This window comes from Trachinotus anak, unplaced genomic scaffold, assembly GCF_046630095.1.
Source record: "Trachinotus anak isolate AG129_WGS33_773 ecotype Australia unplaced genomic scaffold, CSIRO_AGI_Tana_v1 ptg000025l, whole genome shotgun sequence".
In the NCBI taxonomy this organism is placed as follows: Eukaryota; Metazoa; Chordata; class Actinopteri; order Carangiformes; family Carangidae; genus Trachinotus; species Trachinotus anak.
This window is the reverse complement of record NW_027273876.1, coordinates 18,725,109-18,736,294: the sequence shown is the minus strand read 5'-3', so window position 1 is coordinate 18,736,294 and position 11,186 is coordinate 18,725,109. Positions and strand designations below refer to the sequence as shown.

The window sequence follows — 11,186 nt, the reverse complement described above, 5'->3', positions numbered from 1 at the left end:
AGAATCAAGACAGGGTCCACAATATTCTCAACCTGTGAAATGATTTGTCGGCCAGTTGTGTATCACTATTTGCGAATCTGTAAAAAACATTTTATCCAAACACATGAGACATCTGAGGAAATTATGTAATTATAGAAGCATTTAGAGAGAAAACAATTCGCACAAATTTTAAAGCATTATTTCAGTTTTCAGGTTATGCAGAGATATTAAAAGAAATAAACAAATCTGTGAATGGTGAACTTACTTCAAGGTCCTTTTAGTAGCTGTTATGGAGCCTTTTATTATAGCACACATGTTTCATCAGCTGAGAGTTTGCTGTGAGAGAGAGAGTGAGAGAGGGAGCAGGCCATGGAGGGGTAGAGCAAATCAGTGTGCTGTGCACAGCTCAACAGTGAAATTAGGTTTTATCCATTTAAAAAAGTAAAATATTTTCGGTTCATCATGAAACTGTGTTGGGACTAATCAGACTGTGGTAGGGGATGTCAGTAGAGTAGGCCACCTCTAAATGTGGTCTGAGTGATCCGATCTCAAATGGGTCCTCAATGCGTCTTGGGTGCATTCACACCTGTACTTAAAGATGTCCACCTGTGATCTGATCACATCGGATGTTAATACCAGGTCTGAACAGGGCCTCAGCCATGTCCCAACCACAGCCCACCTGGATCCACCATCTAACCTTGCAGGATTTGATTTCTCTGAATGTCAACCTGAAATCTGCTATGTTTTAATACCATCACACAGAAAACAGTGAGTCAATCAGAGCCTGAGAGCCTCTTTCACCAGAGCCCCATAAAGAAACCTGACACAGGAGATGTAAAACTACACTGAGATGGTTTTTGGTTCTTAAAACCACAAACATATCTTCTTATGGATATCAACACTTCAAATAGAACACAAGAAAGGTGTAAAATGTGGGACCTTTAACAAAGCTCATATCTGTTTTAATTGCTGTTTTATTGTCAAAAATAAAACTCATTCAAGCTCTAAAGATTTTTAAATTATTTTCTAATTTCCTAAACTCATAATGATGAATGTTTTTTCAGAACACAGCAGATACAGTAAGACACAGGTGAACAAACCCAGAGCAGCAGGAAGTTTTATATAAAATATGCCTCATATCATGGGCTCAGTATCACTGGGATCTGCTGACTTGCTGCCAAGAATCACACTTCAACTGTAAATTGACTGTACATTTAATAAGACTACAAACAGAGGGAGAAGAGTACATATTCAAACAAGGATTTTGCGTCTGTCAACAACAGGAACAGTTAAAACTTTTTGCATAAAAAATTTACATGGTTCCACAGTTAATACTGAGGACCCATAACATAGTTATATCTGATTTCAAAAGTCTTACTGTAGTGCCTGACTTTTTTCCAGGTTTTACAAGTGTATACTGTATACGGTCCACATGAGAATGTAATAGTACTGCAGGCACCGACTATAAATGTGTTGTTTTACCCATTTGGTGCTGTTTCTCCTTTTTTTTTTTGGCTGCTGTTTGTCTCTCCCTTTTTCCTTTTCTTCCTTTTCTTTCCATCAGTCGGCTGTCAGCTGTAGACTTTGTGGTTTTTGAGTACAAATTTTAACAGAAGACTGGAGGCAAGGCAGAGCATTTGATCTCTGACCAGTTCTTTGAGGTCTGCCTGCTGTGTCAAGTCTTTTAGAGTACATGCTCAAGTCACATTCCAGCCTTTAGTTTATTTGATGCTGCAGCTCATACAGATGTTGCATTTCATTATGATGAAGTAGAGTCTCGATCATAAGACATAATTCATGATATTTTGGCAAATTTGTAGTATTATAAAAATCATAATTTTGAGGAAAAAGTACAATGAACCCATAATCACTACATTTGTAATATTTCAAGAATATTTTCTATGTCAAACAAGAGCTATGGAGCATCGGAAAATAGTCACTAATTTAGGTTTGAATATGGTTTGAATTACTTGTTATGTCTTAACCTCGTCAGTGTGCACATGTGTGTCTGACAATATGTGCAAGCTAATCCAGTCTGTCATTGTTGTGAAATTGGCTCAGTGTTCATTTAGAATGGGGAAGTGAAAGAGAGGCACAGATATGCATCCAAACACATACACATACACATGCGCACACACAAGGTGTTCAGTAAAGCAGCACAGTCAAACACCCTGCAGACACATGTGTGCTCTTAGATAGCTTGTTGTTTTTAAACAGGAGAACATGTGCGTTTACTGATAGGCAAATCCTCTGGGTGCCATCAGTGACTTCAGACTGCTGCTGACTGGGGGAAGAACTTCCACATGACTCAACAGATGCAGACACACAGAGACACAGAGAGGCAGACACACAGAGACACAGAGAGACAGACACACAGAGATACACAAAGAGTGACACACAGAGAGAGACATGGAGAGAGACACAGAGACATACAGAGACATACAGAGAGACACAATGACACACACAGAGACACAGAGACACAGAGAGAGAGACACAGAGATACACAAAGAGTGACACACAGAGAGAGACATGGAGAGAGACACAGAGATAGACAGAGATGCACAGAGACATACAGAGACACACAGAGAGACACAATGACACACACAGAGACACAGAGAGAGAGACACAGAGATACACAGAGATGCACAGAGACATGCAGAGACACACAGAGAGACACAATGACACACACAGAGACACAGAGAGAGAGACACAGAGATACACAGAGATGCACAGAGACACACCGAGAGCTACAGAAAGACCCAGAGACATACAAAGACATACAGAGACATACAGAGACACAGGCAGACACAGAGAGACACACAGAAACAAAGGGACACACAGCGACACAAAAAGAGACAAAGAGACACAGAGACACACAGAGACATGTAAAGACACCCAGAGAGACACAGAGACACAGAGAAATACACAGACACAGACACATACAGAGAGCAACGGAGAAATGCAGAGACACACAGAGTCTCACAGAGACAAAGACATGCAGAAACACAGGTCAATGGAGGGTGACGGAAAGAAACTGAATAGGGAACCTGAGAGACCATGTGGATAATAAACAAAACAAAACAAAAAACTTGTCTTGATTATTTGAGAGCAAAGGAAATTACTTTATATTTATTTCTATGTATGTTGATAACATAGATAACAGTTTGATCCTGTTACTGTAACTCATGTCCACATAATCTATAGAAAAACATGCCTGCACTGTGGATGAAACCTCTCTTACAGTAATACATCCATAGATGGCACTAGCTCATGAAGCATAACTTCCACAACGTATGTCTCCCTCACCTTTCAACATCCTGTTTCCTCAGAGGACAGCAGGAGGACGAACTGGCCTTACCAGGCTGAGGAACATCAGATAGACAAAAATTATTTTGCTGTTGGTACCCTGACGAGAATTCATCATTTTGTTTTTTCTCCAGTGCAGTTTGACAGGGCCACGTGAACTCATAAACCTGGCAAAACTGGTAATCCATTATTATAGATACAAATATATTCACAATTTATAGACAGCAGGAGATTTTTTGTAATTTAAATGACTGTCTTTGAAGATGACAATTTACAAAGTGTGTCTGAAAAAAAAACAATAAAAAGCAGCATAATATAATGATGGTGGTCATGTCTCTCAGAGTCTGTGTGCATTGTTCAATTTGATAAAATAGCACCATCCTCTGCTGACCTCACAGGGACTACTCTTACACCAATCGAGTCTACACAGGAGCCATAGTGTGAACAGCGCGTTAGCGGACCATATGCTCTCGTCTGACCAAATTCTCATTGGTCAACATCCCCCATGTTGCTTTCATAAGGAGAAAAGCACCACATCAATAGCCTTCCAGGATTAATTAAATGGCAGCTTCCGAGGTTGAAAAACTGAAGCCCACACACAAGTGCCAAAAACTGCAGTTCCTCAAAAGACCAGTAGAGTCTGGTTCCAAAAGCAAGTAAATCCCCATAGACTTCCATGTTAAAATGCTTAAAACTTTACAACAGAAATAAGCATGTTTACAGCCTGCTGCAAAAAATAGTTTTAGTCTGTATAGCTAATATCTTCCTTCATGATAACTGTATGGGGATGATTCTTTATACAACCACCCATTTAATTTCATGAAGGCTTAAAGTTAAGTATAATTGAGGGCGTGGCAGCTTTGAATGACAGATGGGTGACAGTTGGCTAACTGCTCGGTGTCTAGCCGCTAACTGTTTACTAGGTGTCACCTCAGCTAATTCAAATCACTGACTAAAGTGCGGAAGTCTGTTCTCCTGTTTTTTGAGATGAACAAAATTCTAGTATAATTTTATTTATATGTTAGCACTAATTAGCATATATCTTGTCTGCTCCCACCATTCCTGGCTTGTTAGCTTGATTTGTTAACTAGCTAATAAATCAGCGAATGAATTAGCCTTAGCTTTCAAGCAAGATGCCCAGAAGCCCAGCTAGCTAAGAGCTAGTTGTCAATTACAAATGCACTAGTCAACAGACGGGGAATCCAATGACTGGCTGGTCTGGAGGCAGAAATGAAGATGGAGCTTCAAAGCTTTGTAACTTCACTTTCTACAGAGATAAAGTGTCTTTTTTCCTTTTTTCCAGAGCCAGACTGTTCACTCTAGTGCAATCTGTTGCTAACATGCCGTCCTCTAACTTTCCCTCTCTCTGTCCAACATCCTCCAGCATGGACATTGCCCAGCACTCCACCCCCATCCCCCAGCATTCCTTCATCTATTAATGTCCTTTCCTGTCTCTGTGGCCATCACTGTTTTCACAGTCCTTAGCTGGAAACCAAACAAATTAACACTCCATTGTTCTGCCAGTTACATTATAGCTGGAAACATCAGCGCAGCAATAGTTTCCTGAAACCCCACATTAATAAGCAAAGGCCAGTGGTCATGTGTGTGTGTGTGTGTGTGTGTGTGTGTGTGTGTGTGTGTGTGTGCGTGCGCTCTTTGAGCTTGTATGAGTTTGTGTGAAGTCTGGTAAAGGACTTGAAGCTCAATCCTCCCTGTCTTCCTTGACTTTCTCTGCCTGTATGTGGCTTTTCTTTCACTGCATGTTGATCAAATGTAGGGAAGACCGTTTTTGACCATTTTTGACATTTCTGTCTGTATCTCAAAATGTCATACAAACTAGTTGTCGTGAAGAGCAGGTCTGGACAAGGAGCTGTCACAGGAGGAGAGGAAAGGAGGAGGGGCCTGGATTCATCAAAGGTTATAAAGAGGATTGAATCATGGTGCAAACCCCTTTGCCTACCTGCAGCAGAACCCTGGGCTCTCTGCTGGAGTGCAAGTGTGCAATCCTTGTTTCTTAGACCTTGCAGTATTTGGCTGGGATGTTGTGTTATAATGCTAGTAGTTGTTGTACATCATCATGACTCTTGATAAGTTTTGATATTTTCTTAATTGTCATGTAATTAATGCATAATCTATATTTTGTGTTTAGATAAAACCCAGAATCAATTGTTGTCAATCTCCATTACCTCCATTACCTAGACCCGTGGCTTCGGAGCCACATGTGGCTCTTTCATCCCTCTTCTGCGGCTCCCTGTGGCTTTGGAATATAAATAATGAGTTTTTAATTTAAATTTATTTTATTTTAGTACGTTACTTTTTAAAATGTATTTCTAAATTTGAAGATTATGGTGATCTTGTAACATTAAAATAAAATTGTCGCTCAAAATATGCGTCACAACCGCCGATGTGTGACACCCGCCGGCAAGCGATTTATTAAGCCGGTAATTTTGTTGGAGAAATTGAAAGTGATACAACTGACGCGTGTTACAACCAAAAATCTATATGGTGCATACAGACTGGAGAAAACATTCATTTTAACCCAACAGTTTTTAAAGTGTATCTCCTGAAATCAGTGATGGTAATAAAAAATGGCTGGTCAGACTTCAGCTTTGGATCCATTTCCTCTGACATTAAGTGACTCCACTCAGACATTACAACACTGGCTTTGTGTGTGCAGAGAGGCAGACTGAAATCTGTGGTTTGACATTTCTTTGATGTTTTCTGTGGTAAATCTGGCCTTATTATGGTACAGTTTTCTCACAAGTCACGGTGCCACATACTTGGCTAATGATAATGTACTGTGTATCTTGTGCTGTAATTCAGTGAACTGAAATGGCAACTGAACTTTTGGATCTGAAATCTGACATTTGTCTGATGAGGTCAGCAATACATCGTTCACCACTTCACCAGCCCAAAGTGACCAAACTACACAACCTGCAGATTTGTGAATCGTCTCAGTTTGGTCTCTATGAATATAAGTAGGTGATGGGGCACACACTTGTGAGTGGGCTGAGGGATACTTTGGACTTGTTGGTACAGGGTGGGTTAAATGACTCATTGTAATAATATCTGTACAATCTGTGCATGTGTTTGGTTTGGCACTCTGTCAGCAAAATGTCCTGCATTCAAGGCAGTGAGGATCATACCCTGCACCAGTATGGAGGGGCCAGAACCTGGGGGCATGGATGTACATGTGTATGTCCTCCTGGTGACGACTTTTTCCAAGTGCTGTTTTTACCACAACCTTAAGGCACATGAAGTATGATGATAGATGGATGGACAGATGGACCTCATCAGCACAAAGAGATGTTTGGTATAATTGAATAATATGTGCATAATCCAATCCAAACTAACTGATGCACACCACACCTGGAGCCAGGTTTTAGTCCAGCCTACAAGATTTCGGGGTCTTTGGGCAAATGATGAAGCTGCCATGTATCCTCTCCTGCACAGAGGCCAGTATACATGGAGTATATAGGGACTCAATCAGGGCTCTTTACAAGATTTAGGCCTGTGGCCCCTAACCATAGACTGTAAATAAAGATGTACGAAGCATCCGTGACATCACCGTATGTTTTGAAGCTCTGTGGACTGCTAAGCTTTCACCATCTTGGCATTGCCTTACTCCGCCTCACTCGCAGTTAATCTAAAAATGGGCAAAGAGGTGGGGCATGTGTGGAGCTGACACCATGCCGCATGCCAGTTTGTGGCAAGCATACCCTCGCCCACCAGTCACTCAAAGCAACATACCTTCAACCATGCAGAACTTAAGCCTTGATAGAATTTAAACAAGTTAGTTGTATAAGAATTAGAGCAAAACCTTTTTTTTTCAGGCTGTAAATATATTTATGTCTGCTGTAAAGTTAAGCATTTTTACATGGGAATCAATGGGGACTGAGTCAACCTCAAGTGGCCATTCAAAGAACTGCAGTTATTGCGCTTGTGTGTCGGCTTCATTTTTCATCCCCGGAGGTTGTTGCTTATCCCTAACATGTTGATACTTTTGCAGTAGTTGTACAGAACAGGTTTGAGCTGAAGTCTGCAAAAAATACCTGATAACTGTTTCAGTAGAAAAAGTCAAATGTATCCTGTAGCTGGTGAACCAAGATTAGTTTATGGTATTTTGGTTACATAAGCTTATATCATGAATTTCAGGTCCTTCCATGTGTTTTATGTATTATTAGTTTTATATAGCTGACAACCTTTCTCATAGTTAGTGATTTGATATGTTACGCAAATAGTGATCAGCTCCCTTTTAGGGCTGCAAAAGGATTTTAATGAAAGAAATATCCTGGACACCTTATTAAAAAGCCAGATTTTTAGATCTAATCACAGTGGAAAATTCAACAAGTCTCTATTTTCCTGCACATGCTCATCTCCATTTGGAGATATCCTTTTATATTGTTCCTAAAATGTCACTTGTGCCCTAATAGCACCTTAATTCAGTCGGATGTTTGCAACATTTGGCCATAGCTATTTATTATCAGTGTGTGTGCCCTGCTCCGGCAGCTTGTTTGAGCAGCTAATTGTTCAGATGGACTCTATCTAAATTGGATGCTGAGGCAGAAAATCCTGTACTCTTTTGACTAGCATGTGAATACTTTTAAAACCTCGCTATCTTCCATTTGGATATGGCCTAATTGAAAAGCAAATAGTACACTTGAGTGCACCCATGAATCGGTGAGTGATATCTCCTTAGCTGCCGGAGGAATGAATCTCTCCTGCCGGACCTCTCTCCTTTTTTCCATTGCTTCAAATGGCCTCCCTTACGCTTTATCTATTGGAACATTGTTTTGGGGATTAATGTCTCGATGTGGATCCTTTTCACACACACAGTAAGTGGTTTCTGGGACAACTCCAGTCCTCACTGTTGACTCACCATATGGGACGCTGAACAGAGGCGTGCAGATACACTCAACCTACAAAGTGAACGTGGAGAGGGTTTTACAAGATGAGAAATTAATTTGACACAAAGTGATGATGATTTATCAATAAAATAATTCTAATAATAAAATGTTAATTTATATATTTTGGGGAATTTGAATATGGTCCATATGGTCTATTGTATAAGATTAGTTTTTGCAGTATTTGTACAGAACTTGTTTGAGCTGAAGTCTGGAAAAAATGACCTGATGACTGTTTCAGTAGAAAAAGTCAAATGTATCCTGTATGTATCTGTCTAAATGTATAGTAGAGAGAAGAGAAAAGACGATAGTTAAAGTATACAACAAAACTGATCACTACAATGTTAAATCATTCAAAATTATACCACCTTACAATAAATATTTTAAAGTTGTAGGATATTTGATCTTATGATTAAAAACAAACAGGTTAGACGGACTACTGCAACAAAAGTGATTACACTTGTGATTTTCAATGAAGGCTAAATGAATGAACAAGTTGTAAAATAACCTGTGTCTAATGCAGTGTGGTTCCACATGAAAGAGCTGCCTTAACAATAAGAAACCAGACTGTGAGACTCCATAAAGATGAGGGAGGAACAAGAGCATGAACAGGCTACTGAACATGAGCTGAAACACAGTGGTACCAGTTGTTAGCAGGTACAGGAAGAGTCGCATTACCGATAGCTGAGGGAGCAGTGGTCGCCCTTTGAAAATGATGCACCAAGTGTTTCTGACTTGACACAAGGAAACTGGTGTTTCAGTGACTGATCAGACATGGAGAAGGACTCAGCTTAAAGTAGACCTCTGTCAACGCAGGGGAAAACAATAACTAATTTCAACAGCACACTTTGCCAAAGAACATGAAAAGAGGCCTGATGAATCTTTGGTCAGATGAAACCAAAATAAATTAGTCTGGATCAGATATGGTCCAGCATGTTTGTTGTGGACGTGGTCAGGAGACTCCCACAGTGACTACCCAGTGCTGACTTTGAAACATGGAGGTGGGGATATGGGGCAGTGAAAGGTGTACAGGAGATCAATATAGCCTGTCCCCTAAAGTTGTAGATCAACAAAACCCCTCTGAAGGGTATCATCCATGAGGATCAAATCTGTCATCAACTAGAAGTACCACCTCGCTGTTGTTTGCTTCGACAGCCAGCCAAAATGCAGGAAACATGGTCACAATCTCCACTTTCTGAGTTACAACACTGAATAATGACCAGTAGAACGTTATGATGTCACAGTGACCTTGATCTTTGACCATTTTGATATAAAATGTTATCACTTCATTTTATCCTTATGGACATTTGACTTAAATTGTGTCATAATTAGTGTATGAATTTGTGAGTTTTGGCCAAAACTGTGTTTTGTGAGGTCACAGTGACTTTGACCTTTGACCTTTGACCACCAAATTGTAATCAGTTGATCCTTAAGTCCTAGTGGACATTTTTGCCAAATTTGAAGAAAATCCCACAAGGTATTACTGAGTTATCACACTCACAATGCTAAAATCCGTCAAGGCGTTACTGCGATATCATGTTCACAAGAATGGAACATATGGACCTTGGTATGGACGACGGACAACCCAAAAACATAGAGTAACAGCCATAATAGTTGCCAAAACTCTTTTTGCAGTTCAGTAAATAACAGCTGAACATTTTGGCATTTACACTTCTGTTCATGACATTGTCTCCTTGATTAATATTTCCTATGTTTTTTAAAAAATATTTCATAATCTTTACAGCAAAGTTTGAAATGAATGCTGGAATGGATAAACAAAAAATAAACTGTTTCTGTTTGTTTCTTCCTTGTTCTACTTACCTGTGTCTCACCAATGATATTTGCCACTGATATCGCTATCCATGTCTGTTTCCTCCTCTACCTTTCTCCCCCTACTCCTCCTCCTCCCAGTGTCTATGTGGCTGCTGGCGACACTAGTATCGATGTAAGCGATGTTTTCTCTCATTAATTTATCAGCTCAGCAGAGGAGGGAGGCCTCAGCAGGGGGAGATAATGGCTTCCATTTGGCCAAGGTCAACAGTCAACACATTCCTCAGTCGTTCAAATATAACCACACATTAACTTGTGTGCACCAATACCACATGATACACACACTCACACAGACTCACGCACACACTCAGCTAATAGATTGTAGTAACACCGTCTTGTCTATGAGGGTTTCATCCTATTAAAGAGCTAATACTCTGATCTCTGATCAGAAAATCAGCTGACTATCAGAGTGGTTAACAGCTACAGACAAATAAAGTGCTTTACCCCATCAGTGCCCAGATGACCCATGTTATATGCTTCTTTTTGGGAGCTGAAAAGTTGCTTTACCCATTTAATATTTTAGAAATGTATTAGCTCAGTTGATCAGGGTTATGATTAGGTCACAATATTTTTGATCAGGGTATTTGTGGTTCAGATAAGGGTCAGGTTTCTGTCACAGTTTCACTTCTGTCAATGAAGAAATCCGCTGTGTTGAGTTAACATGGTTTTCAATGATTTGTAAATATGAAAACTACTGAAGCTGATTTTATTTTCATTTTCCTCTGAGACCTCCAACATTAAAAAAAAAAAAAACTATTGAAACACATCAGTGAGTCACACAGTTGCAGTGGTTGACATGTTCCTTCACCACCATGAACACACACACTGTAGTTTATTGTGACTCAGTCCCACACGCACCATCCTGCTGCCCCAAATACTTACTACAGCACCAAATGTGGATTAATCCACCGCTGAAAGTAATCCCTGACAAACGAACAATTTCCTCCTGTTTGTGTGATAAAAAAAAAACAGTGAGCAGCCATTATGTATATCTAAGATGTGTTTTAAAAGATTTACGTCTTCAGGAGGACACAATGGGCTCGGAGCTGAGCGCAACAGACAGAGGAGGGAAGTCAGAAAGTGTTGAGAGATGCACTCACACATTGTTGGTTTGGGTCTTTGCATAGGATTTATTGACAATAAGTAAAACACAGAGTAAAGAGACTT

The 11,186-nt window shown here is 40.0% G+C and overlaps 1 long non-coding RNA gene across 1 annotated transcript; it reads right to left on the bottom strand.

Moving 5' to 3' along the window:
* Positions 1-10,115, bottom strand: LOC139609229 (uncharacterized). The gene is made up of 5 exons (XR_011685181.1): positions 10,011-10,115; positions 8,165-8,204; positions 3,286-3,341; positions 245-315; positions 1-77 (listed from the first exon to the last, which is right to left on the bottom strand). It is a non-coding gene; the product is annotated as an uncharacterized lncRNA (long non-coding RNA).
* Between the last annotated feature and the right edge of the window lie 1,071 nt (positions 10,116-11,186).